The sequence below is a fragment of the Teleopsis dalmanni genome, chromosome 2, assembly GCF_002237135.1.
Source record: "Teleopsis dalmanni isolate 2A chromosome 2, ASM223713v2, whole genome shotgun sequence".
NCBI lineage: Eukaryota > Metazoa > Arthropoda > Insecta > Diptera > Diopsidae > Teleopsis > Teleopsis dalmanni.
Genome location: NC_051847.1, coordinates 107,799,845 through 107,816,836, shown reverse-complemented (window position 1 = coordinate 107,816,836; position 16,992 = coordinate 107,799,845).

The following is a 16,992-nucleotide window of genomic DNA, read 5'->3' as shown; positions in this document are numbered from 1 at the left end:
TGCAATACAATGATAAAACCCATATGGACCTACGGAATTGAACTCTGGAGCTCTGCTTCTCCATCAAACATTGAAAAACTTCAAAGAACTCAATCAAAAATCCTCCGGCAAATAGTCGGTGCCCCCTGGTATATAAAAAACGCAAATATTCATAGAGATCTTCGAATTGACACAGTCACAGATGTAATTACCAGCAACACACAAAAGTACAAAATCAAACTCAGGAACCATCAAAATCCACTTGCAAGCAACCTTACCCAAAGCGCTGGTACACAGCGACTCAAAAAAAACTATATAAACCCGGCTATTCAAGAATAACGCCCGACATGGTAACGAAATTGGACGAAGCTTTGGCTAAGGACAATTAATTATCTATTTTTCTTTTTTCAAATATTTTAATACAGCAATTAGCAGCGAAAATTTATTGTTAGTTCTAAGTTGACTTTTAGAAGATTCAATAAAAATCAAAATAAAATTCAAAAAAAAAAAAAAAAAAATTAATCATATACGAAGCAGTCCGTACTATCCCATGTCAAATAGACAAGCCGAAAGATTTGTGGATACTTTAAAGCTTTAAAACTTTAAAAATGAAATGAGAAGGTGGTAACTGCTGAAAATCTTCAAATATTTCTACAAGTTTACCGATCAACTCCGAATAAGCAAAATGAGGACAGTAAATCGCCAGCTGAAGTTTTACTAAAAAGAAATATCCGTGTTAAAATTGACTTGATTAAACCAACGCCAACTTTAAAAACAAGTGCGATACACAACTGAAAATGAAAGCGCAGTTTAACAAAAGGCACAGTGCAAAGCCAAAGTTTTACGAAAGACTCGAGCTTGTTTATATCAACATATATAAAAACAAACACTTTGCATGGACAAAAGGAAAAATAATCGAACGCATAGGTTACGTCATTTACAATGTTCACTTACAACATGGCAAACATATTCGTGCACGTGCCAACCAAATTCGTAACCGAAAAGATCAAAAAAATGAGTTATCATCAGAAATACGTACTTCCGAAGATATCGCCAACGAAAAGTGTTTAGCTGATGCATTTGGCCTCTACGAAACAACACCTAAAGATGTGGTTAGTTTTGTTACTTGTGAAATAATAATAACTAGGAGTTTTTGATAAATAAAAATCGAAATTATACAGATATAATAGTTAAATCTATAGCATGTAGATCTGTAATCCCTCATCATGCTTATATTGATATTTTTAACTATGGTATCGAAAAACAGAAATTTTATATTCTTGCCAATTTGACCCCTTTTGACGGTATAATTGGTAATGATTCATTGAAAAGACTCGAAGCAGTCATTTATACCCAACAAGATTATTTCACCTTACAGAAAAAATTTAGCTTTCCTCTTAAACAATATTATTTTGATTCAGTAACTACCTACAATCTCGATGGAGTCATTTGACTGAAGAAGAAAATCAACAGATAAACAACATTTGCAACTCCTGTCCAACCTTGTTTTCAGATCCAAACGCAAAGCTTACATTTACTACTACCGTGAAGGGGGAAATTAATACGAAACATGATAATCCGATTTACTCTAAACAATATCCATATGCAATGGCTATAAAGTCTGAAGTTGATCAACAGATCAAACAGCTTCTACAAGATTTTGCAATTCGACCCTTAAGATCGCCGTACAATTCTTCAGTTTGGATTGTTCCAAAGAAGTCTAATACTCCGGGACAATTAGAATACCGCATGGTTATTGATTTCAGGAAACTGAACGAAGTGACTATACCTGATAGGTACCCAATTCCGGAGATAACGGATATTCTAGAAAATCTGGGTAGCAATAAATATTTCTCAACGTTAGACCTGAAAAGTGGTTTCCATCAAATACCTTTGAGAGAATATGACATTGAAAAGACTGCTTTCTCTGTCAATTACGGTAAATACGAGTTCACTAAGCTTTCATTTGGATTAAGTAATGCTCTTGCTATTTTTCAAAGATTACATGTTTTGTTTATACTGATGATATTCTAATTTTTGGTAGAACGAAGGAAGAGGATTTAGAAAATCTTAAAATTGTATTTAGTACGCTTGGGGTGTAGTCTTAGATCGCCTCCTCGTGGTGCACCCTGGGTAACGCCAAATGATCTATTCCCCGTTCCTGGATGCTGTCCTCTTCAGGGGCTCCAGCATCCTCTGGTAACGACCGTTTTTGTCCTTGGACCACGTTTCTTCAGATCCTCTTTTTGTATTTGATCGTTACAGGTTTCTGGACCTAGCTGTCTTCTGACACGGTAGCACCGGGGTGAAACTCGCGTGTGAATGGCTCCAGGCTAAGTCTGTGGCTGCTTCCGTCCCCTTAAAACCCTGGCAGGCCTCAAAGTACGTTCTGCATCCGTCACCATTAAGTTGGTCGTGTAAGTTCGGTTGAAGCTTAGCTCCCGATTAGTTCTGGTCGGTGTCTGAGCACTTGTTCCCATAAGGACGTGTGCCAACCCTCGCATGGCCTTCCTGCACTTGCCTAGATAACCATGGGACTTCTTTTTTTCAGTAACTACACTTACGGGTACCATATAGCGGCTTTGAGTGGGGACCCTTTAAGAATGAACAAATCCAATCAAAACTTTAACAAAACTCCTAAAACTCCTAACCCTTAAAGGGGGCGTTCAAGCCTTACAAGGCAACCGCCTACTAACAATCAGCCGTGTAGAGCTTCTGCTCAGGCGGTTCGAACAAGTAATGCTTCGTCAGTGAGCACCTTGGCAACTGTGCCAGGTGGTAATGCTGCCTCCTGGTCTTCTGCTAGTGCTGCGGTCAAAGCTAATACGCCAACCGCTCCATCTGCAATTAGTACCAACTCAACTTCTGGTACATGTTCCTATCCTAACCCCTCGACAAGGGCATCTAGGGCGCGGAGGTCAGCATACCGCATTCTTTCTAGGCTTAATGCCGCGGATACTTCCTCGCTTTCAGAAAGCGATAAGGCATCACTAAAGTGGGCAAGGGAAATGTCAATCTCCGGCCCTATGACATCGCTTCTACTTCTGCACCTGCTCAGAAACGACAAAGGTCGATTGAGCAGGCTGGTAAATCAATTCAGTCAAGCGCTCCTAAGCGCCCCAAATTTGATCCTCCGAGACCCTCATCTTTGTCAAAACCTCTCAGCGAAATAGTCAAAGAGAGCCTGACATGGGCCATCATCGACACTGGCAATAGTGATGGCACCATCTCTCCAGCAAACTGGAAGAAAGTCGAACGGGCTCTCCTCAAAATATATATGGAAATTATTGCCCTCAACCCTGGGCCATCTCTCAGCTGTAAAGACGCTGGATGGTACCAGGGTCATATTAATATCATTGCCAGCTCAGACCAGCGCTCCGCGGATCTATATAAACAGGCCATCGAAAAGGTTAGGGAACTCTGGCCCAGCGCACAGTTTAGAGCTGTTTCGGTGGATAATATCCCACAACGCCCCAGCTCCAAAGTATGGCTTCCTTCGGAGATAACCTCCCCTTAAGAAATTCTTTACCTTTTAAGGGCCAGTAACACTGACCTCCCCACGCATAACTGGAAAGTTGCGAAGGTAAGTGATCCCAAGGGTGACTTCGTCGAAGCCGTCGTAGTTCTTAACGAACAATCTCTAGCATCTCTTCAAGCCCGAAATGGGACGATTCACTATGACTTTGGGTCGGTCACCCTAAATGTTTACAAAAGCGACTCTCAAGCCGCCAAACAATAACCTTCTGGTGGGGCACCTTCGGAAACGATCTTTGATGACGGAATCGGTTCCATCTCCGTTCCAAACAATCCTGATGTAGGGACTTCCGATGTAATCGGCACTCTTTCCTCCGAAGACGGAGGTAGCGTAATCTCGTCTTCCGAACTGGTCGGCGAGTTCTTTACAGGTATGGCGCTCTCCCGGGAGACCTCACCGATGTCGGACGAGGATGAACTGGACAGTACCATAGTTGAAAAACAACCAAGCTGTTGAAGGTCGTCCAAATTAACCTCCAACACTCCAAAACTGATTCGGCAGCCCTTACCCTCCGTCTAACTGAAAAAGGAGAGGACATAATGTTGATCCAAGAACCTTCGATTGTAAACAATCGGGTTTGCGTACTGAATACAAACGGATATCGGTTAGTATTCACAGAAGGTCAAGGTAAACCAAGATCTGTGGCATTTGGATTGTCTCAGCATATATGGCACACAATCACGGTGCCACTACACCACAGGACTCCCTCAGGCTTCTGGTGTCAGAGGCAAATAACAGTAGGATCCCGGTGATCATAGGAGCTGACGCCAACGCACATCATGAGATGTGGGGTTGGCACAGATACTAACGCGAGAGTTGAGTGTCTTTTTGATTTCATTCTTGCAGGAAACTTAGTGATTGCTAACATAGGTAGGGAACCAACCTTCATGATTTCAATCAGAAGGGAAGTTCTCGATATCACCCTGATTAGCGAGCACTCCTCTTACTTTATTACTAATTGGTCCGTATCGCAAGATTGTTCCTTTTCAGACCATAGGTACATCAATTTTGATCTAGATTTTGTGGGGAACCCTGAAATGAACAGATCATCTAAACCAATAAATAGGAAACGTACTGTATGGCCCATTTTTCGAGCCAACCTGGAATCCAACTTACAGTTGGACCCTCCCACTATTCTCAACTGTTCCGATATAGATCGAGCGGTTGACCTTCTCACATCAGCATTTAGATGCGGCACAAACGCGGCCTGCAAGCAACCCGAATTTAGGGGCAAACCCAAACCTCCTTGGTGGAACTTAAACATTGCAGACCTCCGAAAAACCTGTAGAAAACTTTTTAATGATGCTAAAGCAACAGGAAACTGGGTTGCATATAAAGAGAAGCAAAGAGAATTTAAATACGCTATTAGGCGGGCCAAAAGGGCAGCTTGGAAAAACTTCTGTGGCAACATAGAATCCTCCTCTGAGTCTAGCCGACTGCGCAAAATCCTCAATTCCACCCATAAGACACTCGATTGTATCCAGGCTCTAAATGGTCAATGGACCAACTCCAGTAAGGAAACTCTCGACATCCTTCTGGACTCGCACTTGCCAGGGAGTGTAGCCTCTGATGCTGATTTAATCAGCTTGCCCCCTCTAAACAATCTGAAACCGTTTCAAGTGACCAACAATCAAATCAAGTGGGCTATATGAACTTTTAAACCTTATAAATCTCCAGGTCCGGACGGAATTATTCCCGCCAATATGCAACAGGGTGAATTCGTAATCCTCCCCTGGCTCCTAAGCATTTACAATAGTTGTCTCAAGCTTATGTATGTCCCAAGCTGCTGGAGAGTGGCTCGAGTAGTTTTCATTCCCAAAGCAGGGAAAATAACTCACTGCAGTGCCAAGGACTATAAACCAATCAGTCTGTCTTCTTTTCTTCTAAAAGTACTGGAGAGAGTTCTTGATCTGCATATCAGGAACAAGATAAACTCAGTACTCTTATCTCCATCACAGCACGCTTATACTAAAGGCAAGTCTGTCGATACTGCGCTTCATGCACTCATCTCGCAAGTTGACCACTCTATCTCTCTCAGTGAATACACACTTACCACTTTTCTCGATATTGAGGGCGCTTTCAACAATGTCTGCCCCAATGGTATCATAAAATCCCTCTCAAAGCTAAATCTCGACAATAGTCTGGTTAAATTTGTAGAGGCCCTTCTCAAAACTAGGATTATTACATCCGACATCGGAAGTGTTCAATCCTCCAGAGCAGTCTGTCGGGGAACGCCACAAGGTGGGGTTCTCTCTCCTCTTCGATGGAACATAGCGGTTGATTCTTTGCTAAAACTTTTGGAACAATCCGGATGCAGTGTTATAGCTTATGCGGACGACATTGCTATTGCCTCATCTGGCAAATTCCCCCAAGGTTTGTCCAATTTTATTAACTCTGCGCTCCTCATTGTCACTAAATGGTGTAAGGAATTCAGTCTTGATATTAACCCCGCAAAGACAGAGGTTATTCTCTTTACCAGGAAATATAAAATACCGATATTTTCCTTACCAAAGATAAAGGGCGTTAATCTAAATTTAAGTTCGAACGTCAAATATCTGGGTATTATTCTGGACTCTAAACTCAGCTGGAAAGACAACTCGGCTGAGAGAGCCCGCAAAGCCGTATGCGCCACCAACTGCTGTAGAAGAGCTATAGGCCGCAGTTGGGGGCTCAAACCGTGCATTATAGTCTGGCTTTATTCAGCTGTTATCGAACCAATTCTTCTGTATGGGACTGCTTTCTGGTGGCAGGCAACTGAAAAAGCGTGTCACACCAAATTAATTGACAAAACTAGGAGGATAGCTGCACTACAAATCACTGGTGCTCTTCGCTCCACCCCACGCAAGCTCTTTCCGCTCTGCTTCATAGGCTGTCATTCGGCTTCTGGTAAAACAGCAAGCCAAAATAGTTGCAACCAGGCTCAACGCCCTCTCCTGCTGGTCAAGAACTTATATGAGCCACGCGATCATACTGAATCAGGATCTGCCAACTCCCGTCTCTATTGACTACATGTTACCCAGACCTAAACAGGGGGTTCGAATCTCTTATACCTAGCAGGGAGGACTGGATCCTTGAAAGAGTGATCCCTCTCCAAACGGTTGACATTTACACGAACGGCTCCAAAATAGATAAACGAGTCGGCTGTGGCATTTTCTCTGAAAGACTGGGTCTTAGCATCTCGCTTCGACTTCCAAACCACTGTAGCGTCTTTCAAGCTGAAATAATGGCAATTCACCAAGCTGTAAAATGGGTTGATAGCCAAGCTGCCACCAGATCACTGATTGGCATCTCAGCCACATCAATTACAACTCAAGACTGCCGTGCTTCACTAAATGACCTAGCTAGGTTTGTTGGGTTCCTGGTCACAGGGATATCACAGAAAATTGTAGGGCAGACGACCTAGCCAAGGCAGGTGCTCTTCTCCCCAACATTAACCTCTCTGATATAGGCGTTCCACTTGCTACAGTTAAACTGGCAATCATACAAAAATACCTGTGCATACCCAAGCAATACTGAGCTGACGAACCTCAATGTCAGATTTCTAGGTTGACTTGGCCGAACCTAGACAAGAAAAGAACTAGTCAGCTACTTCCACTAAGACGGAACCTGCTCAGCACTACGGTATCTGTGCTGACGGGACACTGCGTAATAGGAAAGCACGCTATGAGACTGGGTCTCCCCTTTAATGACTTTTGTTGAGGTTGTGGTTCTGAGGATGAGGAGGAGACTGTACTCCATCTCATGTGTCAGTGCCCTTCCATAGCCAGAAGAAGATTAAAAACCCTTAGATATCCTTTTCTAACTGACCTGACTGAGCTGTCATCCTGTAATGTTAGGGACCTAGCCAAGTTCATAGAACTGTCAGGTTGGTTTTCCTTTACCTAATAGGGGAGTCGTTACCTTTCTGCGACGTTGAATGTATACTGATTACAATCTATATACAAATCAATGTAACTCCTGTGGTACCACAATGGGCCATTATTTGTGCTTAAGTGGGCTTTTTGGGATACAAGGACGCCACTCCAACCCAACTCAACATTTGACAAAACCCCACCCTAATGTTCTTTATTAAAACAACAGATCCACTTATGTCGCAAATTCAGTCCATTTATTTTAAACATCTTAAAGATTATAAAATTACATTTTCACAAATTGTCGGATCAGATGTAATAACTAAAGAAGAACAGAAACACAGAGACCCATAATAGAGCGCATAGAAATGTTTGCGAAAATAGAAAGCAAATCCTAGAAAAATATTATTCTCCTTTCATGTCAAGAAAAATAAGAGACTTGGTAAATAAATGCACGATATGCAGGGAAAATAAATATAATAGGCGTCCTGATAATTAAATTTGAAGTGCCACACCAATGCCTACATATCCTGGTCATACCCTCCACATCGATATATTTGCACCAATAAGAAAAAGATCCTTATCGCAATCGACAAGTTTACAAAGTTCGCCGTTGTTAGGATGTTAGATGGTAAGAGTACTGAAACATTTGAAAACCGCTGAGAAATTCTTTTTTATTTTGGAGTCCCGAAATTTGTTGTTTTCGATAACGAAAAATCTTTTAATTCGCAGTCAATCCGGTTCATTATGGAAAATGACTTAAAAATTAATATCTTCACCACCCCTCCTTAAAGTGCAGTAAATGGACAAGTAGAGAGATTCCATTCAACTCTTTCTGAAATCATGAGGTGCTTAAAATATGAAGATTCAAATAAAAATTTTGCAGATCTAGTTGAGACTGCTGTGAACGAGTATAACCACTCCATTCATTCTGTAACAAATAAAAGACCTGTGGATTTATTTTTTGGAAGAATATCAAATTTTGGACCCAGAGATTATGAAAAAACCCATTTAGGGATCTATGAAAGGCTTTTGGCTAAACAAAAAAAGGATATGAAATATCACAATAAAAATAGGAAGGAAGCTAAAGATTACGAACCCGGACAGGAGATTTACGTAAAACAAAACAAAAGAATAGGGACTAAACTGGCTAAGCGTTTTAAAAAGGAAAAGGTAAAGGAAAATCACCGCTCAACAGTTCTTACCGAATCTGGAAGGGGTTCAATTCAAGGTCGAGGGGCTATGAGTTAACTTTATAAATTAAAAGGTAATCCATCAATATTTTATTTAACTTATAATAAAGCGTATAGCGCTCCCAAAAGGTAGGATATTGATATTTATTATAATAATATAATGAGTTAACTTCATACATTAAAATGTGAATCTATCAATATTTTATTTAACTTATAATAAAGCGCATAGCGCTGCCAAAAAGTAGAACATTGATAGTTATTATAATCATATTGGCACAAAATGCAATAATTATTCTTTTTCTTTATCCCTTATTACCTACGTAATTATTTATTATAGAGTGCATAGCGCTGCTTAAGAAAATGTTCTAAATAAAATTTAATAGTTTTTGTTTTACAAGTTTTTTCTGAGCCGACAATTTATGAGAGAAGAGAAGAAGAAAAAAGAGTAACGGTGGTAAATGAATTCTAATTAATGGTAAATAATGTTTTATAACTAAATCAAATATTGATTAAATAAATAATTATAAAAGTTTTAAATAAAAAAAATCATATTTAATTCTTTTCTAAATGAAAAATTGTAGGAAAATATGTTGTAACTAAACAAAAAAATTATAAGTAAAACGAATTACAAAAAAATTATAAGTTAATTATTTGAAATGAAATTGAAATTGTAAATACTAAATACTTTGTAATCAATAGGTTAACTATTAACTAAACCTAAACTATTAATTATAAAAAAAAATTAAAAATTAAATTGAAAAAAATTATTAGTTAATCAATAGATTAACTACAATTAAATTATATTTTAAGATTCTAAATCATATTTACTTAAAATTATAACTATAATATAATATAAAAAAATTATAAAAAATTGATTATTTAAGATTAAAATTTAAATTTACTAATGAATTTTTAACCAAACAATTTTGTAACTTAATTTTGTAATTATGGAATTTAATAAATTAATTATTTAAAATTATAATTAAATTTTATGAATGAATTGTAATTAAATTTTATATTTAAGTTAAGTCTAAGTACGAATTTATGTAATCTATTTAATTCAATAAAAGATGGTATCTTTAGGTGAGAGTGTCGGGTTCTTTTTGTGGAGAGGAGCATCGATGCGGTGAGTGGAAATCGATGCGGTGAGTGGAACTAAGTACAAGGGCCCAAACGAGGACGTTTGAAATTCGTAAGGGAGGAGTTAACCCACGCGTCTCCCAAATCCGGCCCTGCGCTTAATTTCATTAACGGAGCAATCATGCGATATTATTAGAACGCATGGTTGCTATCAAACGGGACGCGTTTGGGATGCATCTCAAAATCTTAAAACGCATCTCAAAATGTGAGTCAGAAATGGAACGCATTTGAAGATAATGATGATAATCTGATCAAAATTTTAAAGCCTGTCATGAATATATCAAAAAAAATTGCTTCGGCCAGTTACAGCAAAGACGGGATAAAATTAAAAATCGATTTAATAATGAATTAAAAATAATAAAGCAAATGCAACAAAAGGAAGCTCAAATCTCAAGGCATCAAGTTACAAGAGAGCAAGAGAAAGCTCGGTCATAAAGGCATCACGATATAAGTAGCAATGACGAAGTCACCATCATCGAGCCAAGTAATAGTACGAACAAACATTTGGCAATATTAAGCACAAATCTGTTGCAAATCAAAGAGACAATAGACTTAAGAAAAAATGTTGAAGCATTGCAGTTTAAGATGGAAAAATTGAAGAATTGTTGGGCAAAGATCTCACAACTAAACGATGAATACTTGCTCAGCAATGATGAAGTAGATCAAGGAGATTTTATTCAATTAGAATCGATATTTGAAGAACTATATATTCAACTACAAGAAGAACTGAACATTAGCAGTCAAAACGTTTCAGAAACATGAATACCCGTAAGTAACAGTATCAAATTATCGCCGTTGAACGTACCAATATTCAACGGCAGATATGAAGAGTGGTGTCCATTTTGCGAATTGTTCAACCGGTTAGTGCAACGAAACCATAATCTAGTGGATGTCGAAAGATTGCAGTATTTAAAAGAAAGTCTGCGAGGAGAAGCCGCCAGACTCATCAATCATTTATCAATAACAGCGAATAATTATACACATGCAGTTGAACTACTAAGACAAGGATTCAACTATACAGCCATACTTATGTACAATTTTATCAATAAGTAATTGTCGCTTAGAGCTGTAAGAAACGAGAATACACAAAATTTAAAAACATTAATGGATGATTAATGAAGGTATTATATGGTATCTGTAATTTGAATAACACAAATATTGCTTCTAAAATTAGTTGGTGAAACTAGAAAATTACATCAACATTCAAGAAGAGCATCAACGCAAATACCAAAAATGAGCAACGTATGCGAGTTTTTTGAGAGCAGAGTTGGAGGATTGTGGGCAATGCGTGACACAACTAGAGAAAATAGAAATAATTTTCAACCAACGGCTGTAAATACAAAAAAGCATGTAACTACAGTACATACGCTATGTGTGGTGTGTAATGGGAACCACAAATTAGCTCGATGTTAAAAGTTTTTAAATATGAAGGTGCCAGAACGTCGTGAAAAGATCATGACGGCCAAATTATATGTGAACTGCCTTCAGAGTGGGCATTTTAGTAAGTTGTGCTTTAATAAAAAAAAATGTGTACTTTGCGAAAACGAACATCATCAACTAATTCGTGAGCAAGTTAAATGCAAATCAACATCCAGAAACAACGTAAATAAACAGAAGATGCCAACAATGAAGAACAACACAGAAACCGAAGTGGCAACGTCGTACAACATACAAAAAGAAAAAACTGTTTTACTAGCAACAACAATGGTATTTATAAAGACTAAAAAACAACTCAATTCGATACGATCGCGGACGTATTACAAGACGTGTTTAAAGAAGGCTTAATTAAAGGGCCAGACAACTCTCCAATGGACACTATTTGGATGGATATTATCAGGACCTTTAGATGTAGAGCGTTTTCACAGGAAAAATAACGTTGTGCACCATGTCTTAACAACAGCGACGAATATTTAAAACGGTTTTGGGAATTAGATAAAATTCCGAATGCAGACTTAAAAACAATAGAAGAAAGGCGTTGTGAGCTACATTATGATAAAACAGAACGACACATCGTTAGGTTACCGCTAAAAAATGATCAAGAAATGTTAGGTGAGTCCAGAAAGATGGGATAGAAACAGTTTTTTTCACTGGCAGAACGACTTCAGAAGAATCCAGCACTAAAGCAAGAGTATTTGAACTTTATACAAGAGTACATCAAGCTTAAACACATAAAAGAAGTTAATGAAAATTCAAAAACAAAGGTTCACTACTTACGTATCATGCAGTTATTAATGAAGACAGCACGACAACAAAACTCGCAAAAACGACATGGAAAGTTTACCAAGATCAAGAATAAATTTATCAAGGCCATTTACTCACTGCGGCATAGACAAGGTCATTGTACATTAAATGCTCTTAATTCAGGGGTAGCAGCATTTCAGATCTGACATTTCAGGGATAGCAGCACTCAAACGAATGATAAACAGGCGTGGCTCCGTACATCATATTTACAGCGACAGTGGTACTAATTTAATAGGTGCAAACAACACTTTACAGAAGATTCAAATAGAGAATCATCTAGCCGAAACAGGTATACGTTGGAATTTCATCCCACTTTGGTGGTCTCTGATAATTAGAAGTAACATCCATTAAATATCATCTAGCTAAAATTATAGGTGATCAAAAATTGACATACGGGGATCAAATACGGTCTTAACGCAAATCAATTGTTATCTGTTCAATAACAGACAACATTGAAGGCCTTAATTCACTTACACCAGGACATTTCATTGTGGGAGTGTCATTGATGACTCCAACGCATGACAGTATTATTAACTTCACAGAAACCAACCTAAAAATATGGAAGATTGTGTAGAAAATAAAAAAAGACTTTTAAGAAATATTCAACAACAGAGATACAAATAGACAAAATCAACACCAAATTTAGAAGTTGGTCAACTAGTCCTATTGAAAGACGAAACATTAATGTCATCAATGCCACTGCCTCCTGGCAGAGTCATAGAAGTTCATTATAGAACAGATGGCTTAACCCGAATTGCTACACTTAAAACCCAAAAAGGGACAGTAAAACGTACGATCCAAAAAATATGTCTTCTGCCAATCACTAATAATGTCAACGAAGATCATAAACCGTCAAATCAAAAAAATTCAGTTAAAAAATGCAAAGGGTTTGAAGCACCATCAACCAAGGCAGAATCAGACACTCAAAATGTGTTACCATTTGAAAACATTGTCAGCAATATAGAAGTAGTTCCGACAAAATCTACTGTAGGTGATCCTAAAATGCGACGACAATAGTTATCGAATAGGCAATCAAAAAGGACAGTTCTTGCTATATTTTTGGCATATCTCACATTAAAACAACATTAGCAACTTCCATAATAACATATCCCGAATCAGGATTACTCATTGAAGGGGTAGGCAAACCGTACCGTACCAAGTCAAAGGATGCCAATCCGTATATACAATGTGACGATATAGTGTCCAATTGAAATCATGAAGGACGCATCTTAAGAACTACCATTGATCGATTGTTGACGGCAGAATCATCAGCTATAAGAAGGCGCCGAGGAATATTAAGTACAGTGTTAACAACATTTTTTTACGTAAACGATCAAGTGTATCACGACATTGAAACGTTGGAGCAAAATCCGAAATTATTGATCCAAAATACTAAATCAAATGCTAGAATCATGATATTCACAATAGCGGCAGTAAACAGCACAGAAACTAAAATCATCAACAAAATCAATAGCTTTAGTAAAGACTAAACGAAGGATTGTTCAGTTAGATGCAAGATTGGCATAATATCGGAAAAGAAAATACACTGAATATATATGTACTTAATTCATATATTTTGGCATCCAATCACATTCGAGAAGTAGAATCAAAATACAACAAGGTCTTCAATGTATATTTGAAACGCTGTTATATTTACGAATTCCATATTGAACGTGAAGAAGTAGTTTTGAACAATACGGGAATCATCCACATCTCTCCAGATTGTATAACACATTCTAAGTCTATTCAACTTGAAGGATGAATGATGAATGAACTCCAATCGATCACACACCACGTTAAACCAATCAGCATGCAAAACATGACGATGTCTGACAGTAGAATGCATAAAATTGCAAATGTAACCGTTATCTTATTGATGCAAGACTTATCAGCTATGTTGTTGAATTACCCAGCGGATGCTTAAAACAATATGGACCAACTTAACGAAATATCTTGGAAAACAATAATAACTCATCAATATCAGGTAAAATGGGTTATCTAGGCTACAGCCATAATAACAATCATATTCCTTGGAGCACTACATTATATATGTTTCATTAAACTGCAAATACCCTCAACACCAGTCAATAATCGTAGATCAACATCCACTAAACTAGTTCGTAATACCAACCCAGAGCAGGCATAATGTTGAGGAATGAATAAAAAATTAAGAATTAGATCATAAGTTAATCGCTCGCACTTGTTGCTTAGTAAGCAATTTGTGCGAATTAAATAATAAATTAATTTTAGTAATTATTGTATATCTTGCACTATAAACTTAATTATGGTTGCATTTTATTTTGTATAAAAGACGAAGAAGTTTTAAATAAAATCAGTTATTGATTATTATTATATTATATAATATAATAAATCTATATATTATAGATTTATATACATTGTGACCGAAAAGGAAATTTTAAATAAAACGCAAAATTCTTAATCTTCATCAATATTTATTTTATCTCCTTCAAAATATGCTCCATTAGAAGCGATACACAAATGCCAACGTTTCTTCCAATCATCAAAACATTTTTTATAGGCGCTTTCCGGTATGGCTTTGAGTTTCCTCTGCGAATTCTGTTTTACGTCTTCTATGGATTCAAAACGCGTTCCTCTGAGTGGTAATTTGAGTTTGGGAAACAGGAAAAAGTCACACGGTGCAAGATCAGGTGAATACGGGGGCTGTTCGATGGTATTTATTGAATGTTTGGCCTTAAAATCGTTGATAATGTTGGCTCGGTGCGAGGGAGCATTATCGTCATGAAAAATCCATGAATTATCCTTCCACAATTGAGGCCGTTTACGGCGGATATTTTCACGCAAACGTCTTAAAACAGTCAAATAATAGGCTTTATTGACTGTTTGTCCTTCAGGGACGAATTCATGATGCACCACACCACGAATATCGAAGAAAACAATCAGCATTGCCTTGATTTTCGAGCGACTTTGGCGTGGTTTTTTCGGTTTCGGCTCGTCTTTTCCTCTCCATTCCGATGATTGTTGGCTTGTTTGCATGTCGTACTCGTAGACCCATGTCTCGTCACCCGTTATGATGCGTTCCATGAAAGTTGGATCGGAATTGGCACGATCAAGCATGTCTAACGAGACCTGTCCACGATGGTGTTTTTGGAACAAATTGAGGTGAATCGGAAAAAGCCGAGCGTTGACACGTCGCATACACAAATTGTCCACCAAAATCAAACGAGCCATCTCACGACCGATGCCTAGCTCTCGTGCTATCTCTCTAACACTCACATGAGGATTTTTGAACACGATTTCCTTTGCCTTTTCAATGTTTTCGTCGGTGGTAGAGGTCGAAGGTCGTCCAGAACGCGGCATGTCTTCGACGGTCGTACGACAGTCCTGAAAGGCTTTGTACCACTCATAAACTTGAGTTTTCGATAAAACTGATTCCCCATAAGCCTTTTGTAGCATTCGCAACGATTCTGCACACGAAAATTCGTTCGAAACACAAAATTTGATGCAAACTCTTTGATCAATATTTTTTTCCATTGTTTTTTCGCAACGCACTACTGAGGTGAACTGGTTTCAACAGTCTGCCGTAAACGAACTGTCTGACAGATCGCGCTCATTTTTGGCATAGTAATTAAGGACAGTGCTGCCAAACTACATAAACTTAAAATATCGAAAAATATACAGCGCACGAATTTTAAATGAGAATTTCCGAAAACTTTTCGGTCACAATGTATATACCATTTAATATTTATACCATTTATAATATTTAGTTTAATTTAGTTTGATTATACACTTCCTGTAGATCCTGCAGATAGTTTATTTACTCTCACTTACTATAGCACGTTTTATAGAGTAAAAAACTTACCGAAACTAAAATAGTTTGCGGGAAGTTTTTACCTATAAAGCTATGACCATCCTAACTATAGAACTTATCCATGGTATACTTTATCCATCACCTGTTTAATGGATTTTTAACTACATTACTTTTATTTAATTTAACATTAAGCTAAAATAATTAAGCTAAAATAATTTCCGGGAAGCTTTTACCTTAAAGGCTATAAGCGTCCGAATCATAGAAATTGTACTTGATATTATGCACCACCTACTTGATGGGTTCGATTCTATACAAGAATTTATATAATATTATTGCACCATAAAATCTTTTCGAAGCCAAAAGCAACAATTTTGTAAAGTTTTGTTTAAATATACCTAAACACAAATTAATTTTTAGTGATTGAACCTTTTTAACATCCTGTTAACATCCATCTTTAGAAGAGGAGATTAAAGAGTACGTTATCTGCAATCCATATCATTAACCTAACTTATTTGCTAGCACATATAGAATTATGTGATTAGATACTTTATTAGCTTTACTGTCTAGTTTTTATACCAATAAATTTAAGTGGATCCTTACTCGGTGTCTACAATATCTAGTCTTTGAAAACATACATACAAAATTTATATAAAAAAGTATTTAGAATATCTAAGTGTGAATTTGTTATACTTTCAATAATTTCACAAACTATTTGAGTTATAATATGGCACGAAAGATTTTTAATACTAGAATATAAAACTTTGTAGTCTAACAACATTGATTATGCTCTTACAGAGACGTTTTACAGAAATTAAAGTGTTATAGTGCAGTTGAATAGCACTTTTTTGTTTCTAGTTTCTGTTATCTTTTTTTGTATTGTTTATTCGTGTAGTTAGCTATTGCTATTTTTTCTGTCCTGTTAAATTGTATTGTATAAATATATAAAAATATATATAAATACATTTAATTTATATTGAGGATAGTACTTCGAATGATATAAAAAAAATATTTCTATCGATATTAGTTTCGAATTTTTTCATTACTTGTTTCTGTGTTACAATAATTTAATGAAATGTGTCACAATTTTTCTTCTTAACGAAAACCACCATTTGTTAGAAGAGGTACAGGATACAGGGATGATAAGAACAGAACATTCACAAAGAATATGAACCTCAATGTTTATTTTACTAAATTTATACATATGAATGACCAAAAAGGTAAACCTATTTAAGTAATACTTGTAATTCAAATAAACATTATCCT